This window comes from Amblyomma americanum, unplaced genomic scaffold (assembly GCF_052857255.1).
Source record: "Amblyomma americanum isolate KBUSLIRL-KWMA unplaced genomic scaffold, ASM5285725v1 scaffold_112, whole genome shotgun sequence".
NCBI classification, from domain to species: Eukaryota; Metazoa; Arthropoda; class Arachnida; order Ixodida; family Ixodidae; genus Amblyomma; species Amblyomma americanum.
Window position 1 is genome coordinate 1 of NW_027526584.1, and position 17,113 is coordinate 17,113.

Here is a 17,113-nt window from a genome sequence, read left to right on the forward strand (position 1 = left end):
AGTTAGAAACCGCACATCTCCTTAGCGATGCAGTGAGCATTTGTGCAGCAGAGGGGGCGATATTCAATGCACTGACAGGGACTGCTTGAAAGTAGGTAAAATGCGGCCAACGCCGCTGACACAGAATCCAGAAAAAAAAGATTACCAGCACCTCCGTCTGGTGTAATTGCTTCATTCTTCGAATCCAAATGCTCCGTGAAAGTAATGCAGTATTAACGCAATGAAAACAGACGGCTGACAAGACAAAAATTGTTGTGGGACTATAAAAAAAAACGAAAACTAAAGCATCTCTGCCCGTGCCACTAAGTATAACGGGCTGGCTGATAATACAGGAAGACTGCTCTAGGAAGAACAGTAGACAGTTTGGCGCAGCTTACGAAATTGGATCCATGGCCTATTGAAAGGCGGGAAAAGCGGCTAAACCTGTAACGGAGGCCGAAGGGACACAAGCTACTGTGAGGCGCGTTGAGCTGTGAAAGCCGCATAAAACGCTGAGCTCTGCCCAGCGTTAAAATATTAGGAAGAATAAGCGCTTGCAGAAGCGAGATCTTAGAATCAATGATATTAGGGGTACATAGAAGAGCTTCGCCTCGGGTTGATTGTGGTGTCCTATCGTTTGCTCAGCTCTATCGACGAATTGCAGACAAGTGTGGCTGCGGGGATACACCGCGATGTGTGACAGAAGATTATAAAGACCATTATGACAATCGCTTCTGCGAAATTTGAGCGCAGCTCTGTCTAGTTCGGCGACGCGAACGACAGGTTCCTCTCGAAGGCTTTGCTCAGCCTCTATTTCGGCTCCCCCAACTTCTGGGTCCTCTCGGCGGCGGTGATGAGCTTGTGCTAAAGGTCAGGGTCCTCTCGGAGGCGGTGATGAACTTGTGCTAAACGTCAGGGTCCTCTAGGAGGCGGTAATGAGATTGTGCTAAACGTCAGGGTCATCTAGGAGGCGGTGATGATATTAGGTTAGACGTCATGGCCCTCTTGGAGGCGGTGATGAGCTTGTGCTAAACGTCAGGGTCCTCTCGGCGGCGGTGATGAGCTTGTGCTAAACGTCAGGGTCCTCTCGGAGGTGGTGATGAGCTTGTGCTAAAGGTCAGGGTCCTCTCGGAGGCGGTGATGAACTTGTGCTAAACGTCAGGGTCCTCTAGGAGGCGGTAATGAGCTTGTGCTAAACGTCAGGGTCATCTAGGAGGCGGTGATGAGCTTAGGTTAGACGTCATGGCCCTCTTGGAGGCGGTGATGAGCTTGTGCTAAACGTCAGGGTCCTCTCGGCGGCGGTGATGAGCTTGTGCTAAACGTCAGGGTCCTCTCGGAGGCGGTTATGAGCTTGTGCTAAACGTCAGGGTCCTCTCGGAGGCGGTGATGTGCTTAGGTTAGACGTCAGGGTCCTCTCTGAGGCGGTGATGAGCTTGTGCTAAACGTCAGGGTTCTCTCGGAGGCAGTGATGAGCTTGTGCTAAACGTCAGGGTCCTCTCGGAGGCGGTGATGAGATTGTGCTAAACGTCAGGGTCCTCTCGGAGGTGGTGATGAGCTTGTGCTAAAGGTCAGGGTCCTCTCGGAGGCGGTGATGAACTTGTGCTAAACGTCAGGGTCCTCTAGGAGGCGGTAATGAGCTTGTGCTAAACGTCAGGGTCATCTAGGAGGCGGTGATGAGCTTAGGTTAGACGTCATGGCCCTCTTGGAGGCGGTGATGAGCTTGTGCTAAACGTCAGGGTCCTCTCGGCGGCGGTGATGAGCTTGTGCTAAACGTCAGGGTCCTCTCGGAGGCGGTTATGAGCTTGTGCTAAACGTCAGGGTCCTCTCGGAGGCGGTGATGTGCTTAGGTTAGACGTCAGGGTCCTCTCTGAGGCGGTGATGAGCTTGTGCTAAACGTCAGGGTTCTCTCGGAGGCGGTGATGAGCTTGTGCTAAACGTCAGGGTCCTCTCGGAGGCGGTGATGAGATTGTGCTAAACGTCAGGGTCCTCTCGGAGGCGGTGATGAGCTTGTGCTAAACGTCAGGGTCCTCTCGAAGGCGGCGCGCACCTCTGGGTTCTGGCGTAGTCGACCCGGAGTCAGTTTAGCAACAGCGGCTGCCGAAAGATTTCCAGGGTTCCGTCGCTCATTCTTTAGAAGAAACTAGCTGAGACTATTTTGGATCCTATTTTTTAAACAGGCGGCTTATACTAGGAAGACAACGCTGTGAGTGGCGTGGACTACGCCGACAACCTGTCGCGTGCAGCACATTTCACAGGACCAACCGGCAACGAAGCAGAGCGTAGCGCGACTGAAAGGAGGCAGCGCGTGCAGCCGCAGATAGCTCTCCCCTACCATTGCCACCCTAGCTCCGGGCATGCAGCGGTAATGGACCACGGTGCGCCCGGCGCTCACGGCCCTAACGCCATCTATGAATGAGCGCTTGTACCACACCAACGGCGGCAACGGTGACGGCGACGCGGCTAAACTCATGAACGGCCGCTTAAGAGCTGTCCTCTGAGCGCAATCAACGCTGCCAATCGGACGGCTTTTCTTTAGTATTTTGCAGGTTTACGAATGCCGCATTCGTTTTTTCCAACGAAATGCCTGTATTCAGTCAGCATAACTGCGCAGACTACTATTCCCGCCACGCTGCTGCGTACCCACTTCTCATGCGTTTTCCAAGTGGCTGCTGTAAAGTGTATGTTTACGAGTCTTGCAGTGTCCGTGGCGTTAGTGTTTGTGTGATATTAAAGAGAAAGGAGGAAGAAAGGTATTAACTCACGACTCCGTGGCGTCTTCTCTGCACAGAGGCGTGAACTAGTCCCTGTGTTGTTCGTTCCTCTCCGTAAAGAGGGCGCCACCCGAGGGCCCAACACGGTGCGGCACAGCAAACGGCGCATTCATCACGGAAAATACTTGTCGCTGAATCTCGAAATAGAGTATTTTTTTCCTGCTTTTTCCTTTCTGTTCGTCGCGGCTCTGTCCGCATTAATAGCCGCTAGCCGTTTTTCTGGCGCGTGCGAATGTCCATCTGTTCTGGTACTGTTTTGAGATTTTGTTTTTACTTGCTTTTCAGTATATCACGCTGATATAATGTACGATGAAAACTTTTGTCACAAACCATCAATATGTCTTCTTAAAAGCGGCGTGTTTGTGAATACCCTTTTGTCTCTCCCCTGCCATAGTACCGAAATTCTAAAAACGTATTTTGCATATATAAGCCTTAATATTAGCTGATCATAATAATTGTGACTCATTCTCTGAATGCTGGTCAGTAAACAAGGTTTTACAGCCCTAATTTCGTCGTTACTCAGTCAAGTTCCGTTCGTCTGGTCTTTCGGTACTCACACATGGGTAAGTTAGGCGATAGGATATCATTTTTATTGTGAAAAACAGATTTGTGCGCTAGAAAGGAAGCTTTGCAGGAAGTTATAATATTTTCAGAAAGAAGTGGTAGAGCGAAGTCTCATTACTTCAGTTACATTTTTCCGTGTTTCTAGGAAAATGAGATCTTGCACCTAGAAACAAAGCACCATAGCGACTGAAAACGATCAGCAGGTAAATGAACATTATATGGTCTTACCTCTTCGACTACTTTCAGTTTAGCACCTTCCTCCGGGTGTACTTTGGAGTAATCACCTTGAAGAAAAAATACATCGAAATGCTAGAACACATCAGGAATGGTATTATAGCTCTTACACCACTAAAATCTCTTCTATGTAGGTAAACAAGCCGGCTATGTCACCAATGAACTTGTCGTTCAGCTGCATCTCAAAACGGTGATCACGCGCAGTTAGGCTGTTAATGGTTTAACTTTCTGTTGATCGTCAGTGCTGGTTGGGGTGTTGCAGCATGATCACCTAACTAGGCCCAGATCACCTCACGCTTTGTCTAGTCTGAGCATGCCTTTGAGGCTAAGAGCGTTGTTCGCGTGGGGCAGGCAGTTCTTACACTATGGCAGACGAAGCACCCTCATAATAGCGGTTGTGTGCGGCCGAGATAAGCTCGGAACATAAGATGAAGGTTCGGTAACGGTAAAATTCAGCTGTCAGGAGGAAGGCTGCGGAGGCAAACATAAAATCATCCTCAGATGATCGCATTCTAAGTTCGAGAGCTTGGGAAACTAAAGACGGAAGCATTCAGGTCGGCTACCCACCCCCTCTGTCCTGCCCAAACCGTCGGCGGAGCCGGCGCCTGCTGTATGTTCTTAGGATTGAGTACAGGGCATACATATTCTAACAGTAGCTAGATCGGTTGAGATGCGGGAGCTACTCGCTTAATGCTTCGTGTAAAGCAGAATCCTAGCAGTTGTAACTTTTGTGGACAAGTTACTAACAAATTAGCCGAGAAATTAGGGACAAAATATTTTATCAGTTAATTTCAAGAAGGTTGCATGCCTAACTTTAGCACTTGCACACCCGTTGTACACGCTATATTACGCTTGTGTATGTGAAAATAATATCCAAATGGTGATTCTTTATTCTATTTGTTTTTAGCAGCAAACAATAACCAAAACAAATATTGTTCAAGTTCCTTCATTTTTGTGCGTTTTGAAATGTGCTTGTATCTTCGAAATACAAAGATGCAGCCGCCCGCGCACTTAACACGATTGGCGGACAGCGTGGCTTAGACTGAAGCCAGCGCTACGAAGTGTTATCCGCCGGGTGCGACATCATGCTGTCAGTATGTTTGCGGTGGCTTTCTAGAGATGGTACACAATTCGACTGCATTGTTTTTCCGCTTCAGCTCTATCGCCGCTTTGACAGCACAGTCGTGAAGGGGGCGTTTTTGTCAGCCCTTATCAGGAAGTACAAGTGCTGGTAAGATCAAGAGCCCAAGAGGTCCCCTTAGCACCGGCTGAGGGCCACCAGGTGGGTTTAACAGAACCTATCACTCCCAGCATCGGTAATAATTCACGCATGACTTACTCAATGACTCTGCCTTTTGCTCGCAGGTGCGCTTCGCTTGCCCATGCAACGCGTTGCAGTTTTCTTATGGAGCGACCATTGCGAGCGACCTTACCGCAGCTCGCGCACCTTTGTATAGTTTGATCAGAAGGCTGCGATCGGAAAGAAGCGAAAAAGTAGTCAACTCGAACTGCGCACCACTATCGTCAGCCGCTGCAAACATACTCTTAACCGCGTAAACTGTATGTATTCCTTTACCGGTCGTTATCCTTTATCTTTATTTATTTTCTATAGATACCTTCAGGGCTCTTGGGTGAGGGCTTAAAATGTGGAGTACACACGGCTGTACATTTTTATGTTTTGATTCTTTTGCATGCTTTAACATTCGCATATATTTGTTCACATAGGTAACAACTGACATTTATAGGTATATGGCTCCTATATACTTCTAGCGGTGACCTGTATAGCTGATAGAGTGACACCGTATATGTTTAAGCTTAATAGAAAGGGGCGAGGGTTGCATAGTTCGCCGAGGAGTGCCTTGAACTCGGCCTCACACAGTGTTGGGATTTCAAGGCGCGGGCTTCTTTTCCAAGCCATGCACCCTGAGAAGCCGAGCACCAGGCCGGGAAATGGCTTGTACCCATTTTGAGGAAACCGGTGGGTAACCGGCCGGCAGCGGGAGTCGAACCCACCCCCTCCCGTAGCCAAGGCGGGTGCTCTACCACGAGGCCACGGCTTCTCCCAAGCGATCACCCCTAAAGAAAGCCGGGGGCCGCTTCTAGCCATCTTTACCGGTGGGTGTCCGGCGGTGGGTTTCGAACTAACCACCTCCCGCAGCCGAGACGGGCTCCCAACCAACTAGGCCACGGCTGCGGTTCCTACGCTAGGGGACAAACCCAGAAACGTTACTGGTTCTTTTAAGTATCACCCCACCGACCAAGCGCTACAACAAGTTGAACGCTGCGCGGTTGTGATGCTTGCCAAGCGCAGAGACATTTGCGGTGTTTTACATGACCGCAGCTGTGAGCAACAATGCGAATGCAAGCATTATACATGGTGGCGTGTCCCCTCGACATGGCGGAGGAGCGTAATCGATGCGACTATTGTGATCATAGCCTCAGCAACCAGAGAAGAATTGGCAACCTCGGTAAGTTAAGTTTCTTTATGCAGCAGGTGTATTTCAGATGAAGTGCCCTGACAAGCTATGGTGCCTTTTGTATACAAAAATTGTCGCCTAGAAGCAAGACAATCCTTAATTTATAGCTGCTTTCAGTCACATTTTGTTTTCGCTTGCTATTGTCAAACTTATCCCTCTTCCAAGCATTAGGTGTTTTGCTTTCACGTGCGCACGTATATAGCTGCTGTCGCTAAAGACTTAAACGCTTTGACTTATGTTTCAGGTAGGATGTTTTTACTGATGTGGTGTGTTGCGGTGCTGTTTGTGCCAAAGATGTTGGCCGCCACCAGACTGTTTTGACAGGCGCTTGCGTCTGACGAGGGATGGGAGATATTTGTTCTCTCTGCAGCAGATGTCTCTCGCCTCAAGTACTCGACGTGTCCGACGCACTTGTCCTGTTTCTACGCGCGCAGTCGAACAAAGATGCTGGAAGAAACTAATCGACTTTTACCAGTGTGATCTTTCACCAAGCTACCCAGTCCATTGGAGCATAATTAAAGAAACAAAAGTTTGCTTCCGATGCGGTTCTCCGAAGCAGAGCAGCAGAGACTGCGCACACGGTTGAGCTGCTTGATACCATTGTGGGAAAAACAAGTCCATATCCTGTTGCCGATGGTTTGTGCTCATATACTCACTGCGTCTTTATTGTACTCCTGACTCATGTATTTGAGTGGCGCGTAACGCTCGTGCCTGCGGCTTGCAAACTGAACTGTGATATAGAGCGTCGAAACACAATAATCTCGACAATCGTGCAAAGCGTCGTTTTGAAAGAGAAAACACGCCTAGATAGGAGCTGTTCCGCTTGAAAGAAATGAAGCGGTACTGCATGGAAGCCTAAGCTAAAGAGTACATTTGTTCGAGCATTTTCAGAAATTTCTTGTCCACGGAAGGGCACGCTTCTGTTGTATGAAAAATGCTCTTTTTGAAGCTGCTCAGCTCATTAGTCCCTGAAAAAAAAATAACAAAATTCCTTAAACGTCCTTGAAAACCTTTGAATATTTGCACTCAAGGCCAGCACAAACCTTGAAAATGCTTGCAAAAGAGGAAAAATTACCAAAAACGTCTTCTCCGCGGGAAGAAAGGCAAGCGAAGGACTTACTTTTACTTACAATCTAGAAACGACTTCCGTCTTTCATTAAGGAGAAAGGAGAGCATAAGCATAGCGCCACGAAAACATACTGCATACTGTTGCATTAAATGAACTTAACAATCTTATTCTTGTAGGCCTTTGGCAATTCTAATTACTGAATCTGCTACCTACAGTAATCCAAGTTACAGCACCTGATGTATACGCTTGCAAGGAGCAATGTTAGGTATATAGAGGCACTGAAGCACAAGTCATCCAGTTAGCAACAGAAGCATTGTGCATGACGCCATCATATGCCTGCTTATCTGCTAGCTGGAACACCTGAGCTACCCCTCTGTTTTTTCACGAACGCTTATTCTGGTTCTGAAACTAAGGCCCCAAGAACAAATTCCTCGTGGTTTGATTTCAAACTTATTGAAGTTCTTGGCACTCAAACAATTTTGTCTCATAAGTAGAATTACCCAGGGTCCTTTTGGCACAAGAGATTTAGAAGTGCCCATATAAATTTCTTTTGGAATAAACTTCTCTGTTACCAGGACTTCACATAATATATAATTTGGATTTTAAATAAAGGGCTTCTTATATTTGATTCCTCTGCAATAAATTATTCTGCAACTATGCGAAGGCTTGAGAGCCCATGCACTTGCATGTGACATGATTCTGCGTCTGCTGAGTAAGTTTATCATTCAATCTGTAGCCCTTAAGCTATAGTATACATGTGAACATTAAATTTATAGATCAGGAATGTGACAGGCCACAAATCCAAAAAATTATGGTTAAGCTAACTCTATTTTCTTTAACTTAAGGGTGCTAATCAAGTTTATTAAACACAATGAAATGAAAATACAGTTCGCTGCAGGTGGGATCCAAAGCCTCAACCGCTGCATGTCCTATGGGGTGCTCGTAGTTCAATGAAAAATCACTGCAATAGGCATGCGGTGGTTGTGCGTTTGAATCCAATGCAGCTGTGTTGTACTGGTTTATCTTAAAGGTTAACGTTAAAGCTTTACAGCTAGAATACTGAGTAAACTTCTAAAGATTGTTCGCATATACCTTTAAGTACACCTATACAAAATATTCAAATGTATGCCTTCAATGAAGGTTACACTTTCGGAGGCTGCAGATGAACTTCTCCTCTAAAACTTGCTGTGTGCCCTAGAGAAAAGCCGTGGCCTATGCTATAGAGGTTACCATATTTAGATGTTATGCCTAACCTGTAAATTAGAAGCATGATCTTGTACCCGGCGGAGAAAGCTTGGTGGCGCTGGCGTCAGTATGAGCCACACTGTCCGTCATTTGTGTTAAGTGTGGGAGGCCGCACCTTCCTTGTACTTTGAAGTATCGAGAACTTTTCGAAACGCGCAAATATGAAAGGATTAAACAGAATTTGTTTGGCTTGTTTGGTGATGAAACAGGTAGAATAAAAATTCACCATTCGAAAATTATTTTCACATACATTAGCATAATAGGGCATGTGCCACTGGTATACAAGTGTTAAAATTCGGCATTTACTATTCTTGAAATTAAGGGTGAAAAAATTGTGTCTCTTATTTCCAGCATATTCTATATAGAAGTTGTCCAGAAAAATTGCAACTGCTGAAACCATGGTTTAAACGAAGAATTCAGCGAGCAGCTCTCCTAGGTGAGGCGTTCTCGCAATTTTTCTGCTTTATTCCCGCTCGTAAACAATTCTGGACAAAAGCATTTTTGAGTGGGGAATTGTTTATCAACGCAATATTTTTCATATAATGTAAGAATTCACTAAAACAACCAATATATCTATATACCACCCGATGGCCGTCTTGCAATTTTGTCTAGTGACGCTTTTGCTAACGTCAAAAGCGTTCCCCAATGGTTTTCCAAAGTAGTCTTACCTGCTTGATGCGTTCCATGGAAACACCTTACGCGAAATATTTTGGTACATACCAGACGAAATGAAGATTATATTCAACATTTTCTTAATAGTATTTTACAATTTTCTGTTAGTTGGACATGTTTAATAAGTTGGAGATGTTGAACCACGCAAATTACCGGAAGATTTCATCTTGCGGATATATGCTCAAAGGCGCCAATGGATTACTCAGACATCTAACTGTTATTCAGAAGAAGTGAGCACTTACTTTGCGCAACGCAGTGTATCCACCACACCATGCTGAAGACAAAAGCATTGCTGATGTTTGTTTTGCCAATGTGCTACTGCCAAGAACATCAAAATCGTCGTCAATTTGTGCGTTGAGCGAGCCTGTAAGAGAGAGTAAAAACAGCTTTGCAGGTAAATCATTCTCAGACGCGAACTGCACATTACACATAAGCATTAATGCGTCGTTTGCAGTATGTATTGAAATTGCAGATAAAATCATTTACCTCAGTAGCATTATTATTTTTTTTACTGTCGAGTTGTGATGATGAAGATACTTCTCAGGAAAACAGGCATTCACTATACGACATTTCTTTGTATTAAGAAAGGAAACTACTCATCAACGGGATCAGTAGCCATGTGCACACGGTGATTGGATGAGTGAGAAAGGCCACTACACTTGCCGACGGTGATTCCAAAAAGAATGCGACCTTTTAGTAGAAGCGATTTTTTAGCTACCTTAACTTTCTCGAACATTATTGAACAAGAGGGGGATGAACGAGTTACTCTTACAGCTTTCCTATAGAACTGAATGATGTTGACACGCTCTTGTTCCCGTGCTGCAGCTGCAGATCCTGCACTTCATGCACTAGAAGCTCTAGACAGACGGCCGCATCTAAGCTACTTCGGCACATCTGATAACAGAGCAGCGCTTAAAGTGGGCTGCGAAATCAGAGCGCAATCTCTCAGTTCATGGATAGCATCCGCAGGTGGTACCAGTAATGTACCAGATACTCTAGGGGTGTTGCTGGTTTCTCACGCGAATAAAAGCTGTCTGGAGGCTACTCTTGAGTGACCCAGATGAAGTGCAGAGGCCCACGCCCGTTTGAATGCTTCCGTTAGATGTGGGTAGTATGAAGTAAACCGATTGTCGCTGTTTCACGCGGAAATGAATGAGGCTCGGCGTAGGCTTGGTCTAGTGCATAGAATATGCTAGTGACATGACTGCCGATACATTCAGAAGGTGATATTCAAGACGCTCAGAAGGACTTCTGTGAGAAATGCGGAAAGTATGATGATAAACTTGCGGTTCTCTGCTGCCCATTTTAGCCATTAGAACTGAGGGCGCCTTTCCAGTCATTCACGTGTGCGCGCTCATCGTAACTGCGCATGGCTGAACTGTTGCTTGCGAGATGTGGCGCGTGATAGCTGAGGAAATGAATTGATTAGGGCAGCGGAAGCAGCGCGTGGAGTGATTCCTGCAGAAATGTTGCTGGAACGCGGTCATGCATTCCGTCGCCAGCATGAGCCATCAGGATGCACATAAACCGCAGGGCGGCACCCTACGAGGGCGATGAGCAAATATGGAATTTCTCTTTGGCGTGAGTAGCTACTGCGCGAGCAGGCAGGTTTCCTTTAATAGTTCCAGCCCTTATAGCTGCTGCTTCGTCTAATTCGCCTGTCAATGTATCTTGTTTAGTTATTTTTAACTGCCCTTTGTACTCTGTGGTTTTGTTCCGCGCGCCCAGGTGTAACGCCTGTTTTCTTGTAGCCTTAGCATTCGGCTGAGGAGAGCGTCGACCGCATGCCTGGCTCCACCTCTATCTTCTACGATGTGCCGATTTGGAAGCGTTTAATTTGCCGAATTAGCTGTATATTTAATGCTGACTGTCCGTACGTCACTCATCTCTCTAGACCGTGGCTCACGAATCCCGTTTTATGTAAAGCGTTAGGCCTTCATTTGGCGCCCACAATGAATTTTTACTAGAGCACAGGTTTGCCCTGCGAGTGTCGCAAAGTGCAATCAACCTTCAAGGGGCGCCGAACAAAGGAACGCCTCAAGGAGCGATCCATCCTCACCATCTTTAACATCGCTACGCTTTCGCTGACCAAAGTGCTGCGGAAAATAGCGGACCTGCGTTATGCACTTTACCCCGACGTCATCATGATATGGACCACCAAGGGCTCCCTCACACAAAACGAGGCGATCCATCAGAGGCCGCGATGGCCTCCGAGGGATTTGTAGGCCACAAGCGAGATTCGTTGTGCGCCGGAGAAGTCCGAGGTAATCAGGGTTTATGCAGGAGGAGTCTACAGGTCCCTCTACTCCATAGACCTCTATCTAGAGGGCCAGAAAACCTTTTAAAGTCGTGGTTGCAACATGTCCGCTCATTCTTGCGGACAAAGTCGTGGGTGGAATCCGTCCACCCACTCCTGCTCACGGAGTCAAGGGTGCAACCGGTACGCCCTCTCGGGATGACGGTCGTCAATGAAACCCGTCCGTCCTCCCCCTCCAACTGATGGATTCGTGGGCGAACCCGCCACCCCTTCCCGCTGACGGAGTCATGAGTGCAATCCGTCCGCTCCTACCCGCTGATGAAGTCGTGGGTGAAGCTCGTCCGGGCCCCTCCAGATGAATGAGTCGTGGACGAAACTCACGACGACTCCATCTCGTCGATTCGCCTCGCACTTTGGCCTGGCTCTCCGTCCACATTGCTCTATAGAGAAATCAAAAGGCGCATTGCAGAGCCCGCGCTTTTTATTAATAACTTGGCTCTCTTCGTCCTCCTGCACTGACCCGCAGTCCCTTTGGACCCAAAGCTCTCTGTCGTCTCCATGATTCTAGCCCGTTCTCGCACCCACAGCCTTAAAAACACCTGGCTATTTTCGCCAGGGGTATTTACCTTCGCCAACTTTACACCAACACCTACGTTGCGCTCGCGCGCGACCGCCTCCTTTCCCTAGACACTACCACGCCAATTGCCTCCAATGAGGTAAGGATGGGGCTTTATTTCACACCGTCTGGGCCGGTCAGGTCATTCGGGTAGCCGCTAGGCTGTCCGTCTCGAATCTTGCGACCTGGTAGTGTGCCCTCCGGTCGCCCGACCTGGTTGATCAGCGTTAGCTGGTCAACTGTGGTGAGGCCCTTAGGGCCGTTGGGGCCCCAGAACGACCCTCACCAGTTACGATCTTCTAAACTAACACCTTGGAAGCAGACATATGGTGGAGGCAAGGTAATGCTTTTGCCGTCTGTGACGTTGAACGGACTTGATTGTTTAGAAATGCCATGTTTATTAATTATTTCCCTTCGTGTAGCTTTTCTGCGCCTTGTTAGTGACAAACTCAATGTATTCTATCGCGTTGGCGTCGTATTTATTATTAGTGGAAGGTAGCATTTTCGGCAATACGGGTCAATAATGGGCATTAACTAATGAAAATGTTCAAAACCGCCACTCGTTGTTTTTGTACCCTTTCAATTCTAAAATTAAAGCGACAGCAGTAGAGATGATCCCGTTCATAGAAAACACCAGCGGCCGTAGTTCCGTTGCAGTCCGCCTGCAAGGGTGGGCACAAAGCAACTTGGCCTCCTTGATGTCAGAAACGTGCCCACAGTGCTATGTGGCAATGAATTTACCTCGAATAAATACATTGCAACTCTCACGCACCCAAAGCGGCACTGCGCTTCAGCTCATTGGCCGAGAGACGAAAAGCCTGTTGAAGAAGTATCTGTGCAAATGTGAGCATTACGTGAGGTCAGGAAGAGCGACCTGAATCTCACAAGCACTAGCTGTAAGGCAGCCGCTATTTTCCACCTTCGTCGCTTTGCAGGACGCCTGCACACGCGGCATGGTCTTTCCATTATAAACGAGAGCCCCGCGAGCACAGCGCTGATGGGAATTAGAGTCTTTTGACACATTGCCACCGTTTTCACGAGGCCCCCTTCGCCGTAGGCTATCGGCGGAGAGGCGCCCGATGTCCCAAATCGGCCCGCACTGTCACGTGGCCTACCAAAGGCGTCTTTCATGGATGGAGGTGACGGTCACCTGTTAAAGCAATTACGGGGTAAATTACATACTCACTCAATGCATAATAATGCAGTACTGCTCCTTACCTGGTTTGCTGAGGCGGCAAAAAGCATTCAAAAAAGCATTTACGAAATTTTTCTGGGAATGTGTGGGAACTAAGTACGTTCCTCTTTCTTATCAGCCGAGCGTCCCGCCGTCTCTGGTGTAGCGGTTTCGTAGCCCTTTCCCTTTCTTTCTTGTTACTGACGGACAACACGCACTGAAGACCGTCCGCCCCCCCCCCGCAGACCGAGTCGTGGATGAACCCCCCCCCCCCCCCCCCCCCCCCCCCGCTGACGAAGTCATGCGCGAAACCCGTCCGATCCCTCCCTGCTATCCGTCCACTCTCCCGCGCTGTCGGAGCTGTCGGAGCACATTGGCCTCAGCCTCCCGCTGATAGAGTCATGGCTGCAACCCGTGCGCCCCGTCGCGCTGACAGAGTCGCGAGTGCACCCCGTCCTTCCACAACGGCTGACGGAGTCGTTGACGGAGCCCCTTCGCGCTGACGGAGTCGCGAGTACAACACGCCCTTTCCCTACTGCTGACGGAGTCCTCAGTGCCTCAGCCTCTCAGCCTCTCCTAAAAAAAACGACTTGAGCCGGCAGCAGTAGTGGATTCCACAATCAAGTGGCCCCAGAGCTCTCAACTCGCCTTCCAGCCTGGCAAAGCCCAGGCCGGCACTTCCCATGGGGACGCCTCCCCCCCCCCCCCCTTCCACCCCCCGGAAATTTGACGCCAGCGAGAGAGACGACTGGCCATGCACATTAGGGTCTACTGGAGGGAAGGTCACTGCACTGAACACGGTATTTTGGGTCGTAACACCATCCTGCTGCTAGGAAGTAGAGCCAGAGCCGCGGCCAACCGCCGGGAAAGATGACGCGGGGATTGACCCTTCGGGCGAAGTCACCACGGGCAGAATTGGCGACGGCGATTGCATCGCCACCACGAACTGCGTCTGAATCACAGCCCCAAGAATGGATGGTTAGGCTTCCGCCGTCAACTTCCCGTTTTCATGAAACTCATCCTGATAACGCGCCATTTGGTGCGTTCGGAATGGCCGGAATGACAGTGCCCGCTCGCTCAGGTAGAGACTCTATGGTTATCGTTTTGGTGCCAAAGCTCTGCTTCACGAAGACTACCTGGCTCACTGAGTTGGTGTGCAGCTTGACCTTGATGGTGGCGTTGGAGAGACGGTAAATAAAAAAAACAAATGAATATTGTGGCTAGCGGCATTCTCACGTGCTGCGGTGCGACCATTTCAGCTTCTCAGCTTCACGAGAGTACTCTGCTATTGCCGCCGCCGATCGCACCTCGTGTTGTTGTGGCCTTGGTGACATGGCAGGTACCCCTCGAAGAGGGATTGGCCAGGGTTCAGTGGGGAGACCTCATAGAATAGGGTAAACTGGTGTCAAGCTAGTCATCGTGCCTTAGGTGAAATTTCAGTGATTTAAAAGAAAAGGAAGAAACAAAATATCGGGAGAGAATATCTGAGAATTAAATATTTAAACATATGAAAATACCCAAATGCTCTTATAAATGCGAATATTTTGTAAACACTTTGCAAAAGAATCTGCCGGTAGCTGTTAAATAATTGTGGAGGTATTCGCAAACTTGATGCAATGCAAAACACCTGGCGCTCGTGCCCAAAGAGAGGAGGAGGGGAACCGAAAATGAGAGACCCAACTTTGTAATGGTAATTTCTAGGCGTGCTCTCCTCTGATTTGCAAAGCTACGGCAAGAGAGTAGGAAATACTCCGATGTCTCGACTTCACCACAAGCCGCACAAAAGCTTGTGGGACTGAACCCGCATCTACATAAGATTTAAACGGGGAATCTTGGACCGCATGAGCGTCATTGCTACCACACACTGCCGGGTTTTACACGCACGAGCTTCCATGCGTACATGAGATGTTGGTACTCAACAGTAAATAGGAAGAGGTTGTTGCACGTGGCGGTTATAAACTGAAAACGCTGAAATCCATTTATACCGAAAAGGACAAGATTAGGGACGCTACAGGCAAAAGGTGCATTTAGGGTTGATTTTGCCAAAAAGTCGTCTGCTGCTTCATTTTGTAAAATACCGCAGTGGCCTGGTATCTAAAACAAGCGCACCTCATTCACCCATCAAGGAATAGATTTTAATGAGCGTCTCAAAAAAGCGTTTCGTGAGGACTCCAGGGCCAACAAAACAGAGAGACAATCTCAGAGGAATATCACCTGAGAAACAGTTGTGGGAATTTTCAAAGCGGCCAGCCCAAGAGCCATAACCACTGCTAGAAATATGGTTGTGTAATCCGGGACTCTAACCGAAAATCTCCTCGAGAGAGACTGAAAAATACCAACCCCTGCCTTCCGGCCGCCCCAGGCGCATCTCTAGCAATTACGGTATGTTCCGGGTAATGGGCAAGGTGATCAGAGAGGATTCATGTTAATATCCTGGCAGGCAAATGCTTCGCATTAGGCAAGAAAATATAATGAAAAGCAATATCTACAGGTGACGCTGTCCAACCAACTCTGCCTACAAAATTGAGACCCACACCAATGTTGGACAGAAAGTTCTGGGTGAAAACAACTTGAGGGAGGCGGAACCTTGGCCAATGAGGAGTGAGAAAAAGGGCTGGGTGCCAGACAAAAATAGGTGTAGCCACACCAGGAGACGACTCAAATGCCCGCAAAAAAGTCCTGACAGTTGAAAGGTGAAAACAGGAGTTAAGGCCGGGAATACGAGCCTCCAGGTACAGAGCTGCGGTGGAAACTGATTGAGGGAGACCTAGGTAGAGGCGCAGTGCGCGCCTTTCTAACAGTAGCGATGGATGAAGCTTATATTTAGTGGAGCAAGAAAAAAGTATGCAGCCAAATTCCAAAATGGCTCTCACATAGACTTTGTAGAGAAGTACAAGCGTGTCCCAGTGCATGCCAAATTTCCTATTACTTATTCGTCGTAGCCTACCTAGTGCACGCTCACCATTCTGAATGTTAGTCTTGATGTGGGACCATTAATTCATACTGGCCAAATATATGACGCCTGGATATCTCAACGATTCCACCTGAGGTATGCTGTCCGAGCGATAGTGTAGCGATATATATAGAGGCATGTTGATTTTAAAAACCAGCACGCTGCTTTTGTGCACATTTAATACCAAATTTTATGTATCCAGCCATACGTCGAGCGCATTGAGGTAATCCTGGAGAGAACGATATAGAGCATGAATGTCTGCTGCAGAAGCGAAGTAGGCTATGGCGTCTGCATAACATATACTGTAACATCAGGGTGTACTGGAATGCCACACATCAGCAGATTGAATAGAAGGGGCGAAAATACAGAACCTTGTGACAGGCCACTGGTTTGGGCATAGGTGTCTGAGGTGAAGGAACCGTCAGAGCAAAAGAACTTCCGTCCTGTTAAAAATTCTCGGATTCATGCATAAATGTAGTACGGCGGGTGTAATAATGTGAATTTAGAGAGAAGGATCGTATATTCAACACTGTCTTACGCTTTAGCAATGTCAAGAGTTACTAATGCTGATACTTCTTTCTTGCGCATAGCATGGTGGACCCTGCTTCCTAAATCATCATGGGCAGACCAAATGGAGCATGCGCGGTGAAAGCCTATCTGGGCAGAGCTCAATGCGTTCACTACTGAAACATGCGCGGATAGGCGGCTGTGCACAATTATTTCTACGAGCTTTGCCAAATTGGATGTTCGAGCTATCGGCCGGATGTTATCAATATGGGAGCCTCTCTTTGAATCTTTTACGAGCAATATTATTTTCGCCACTTTCCATGAGTGCGGCAACCACGAAGTTTCCAATGAAGTATTGACCAGATCGAGGAGGTCCTGAGTGAACTTTTGCGTTAAGATTTTCAACGTACCGACCGTGACACCATCCCAACCAGGAGCTGAGGATTGAATTAAAGAAACTGCAGTTAACTCTGATTGTCAACCACAACATAGCCTGAGCAGGGGTACGCTGCTCCTGAAAATGTGAAGCAAGCCCTTGACCAATTCGCTCTAACTCATGTTGCGCCTCATGTGGACAGACCACCACCAAGCTGGT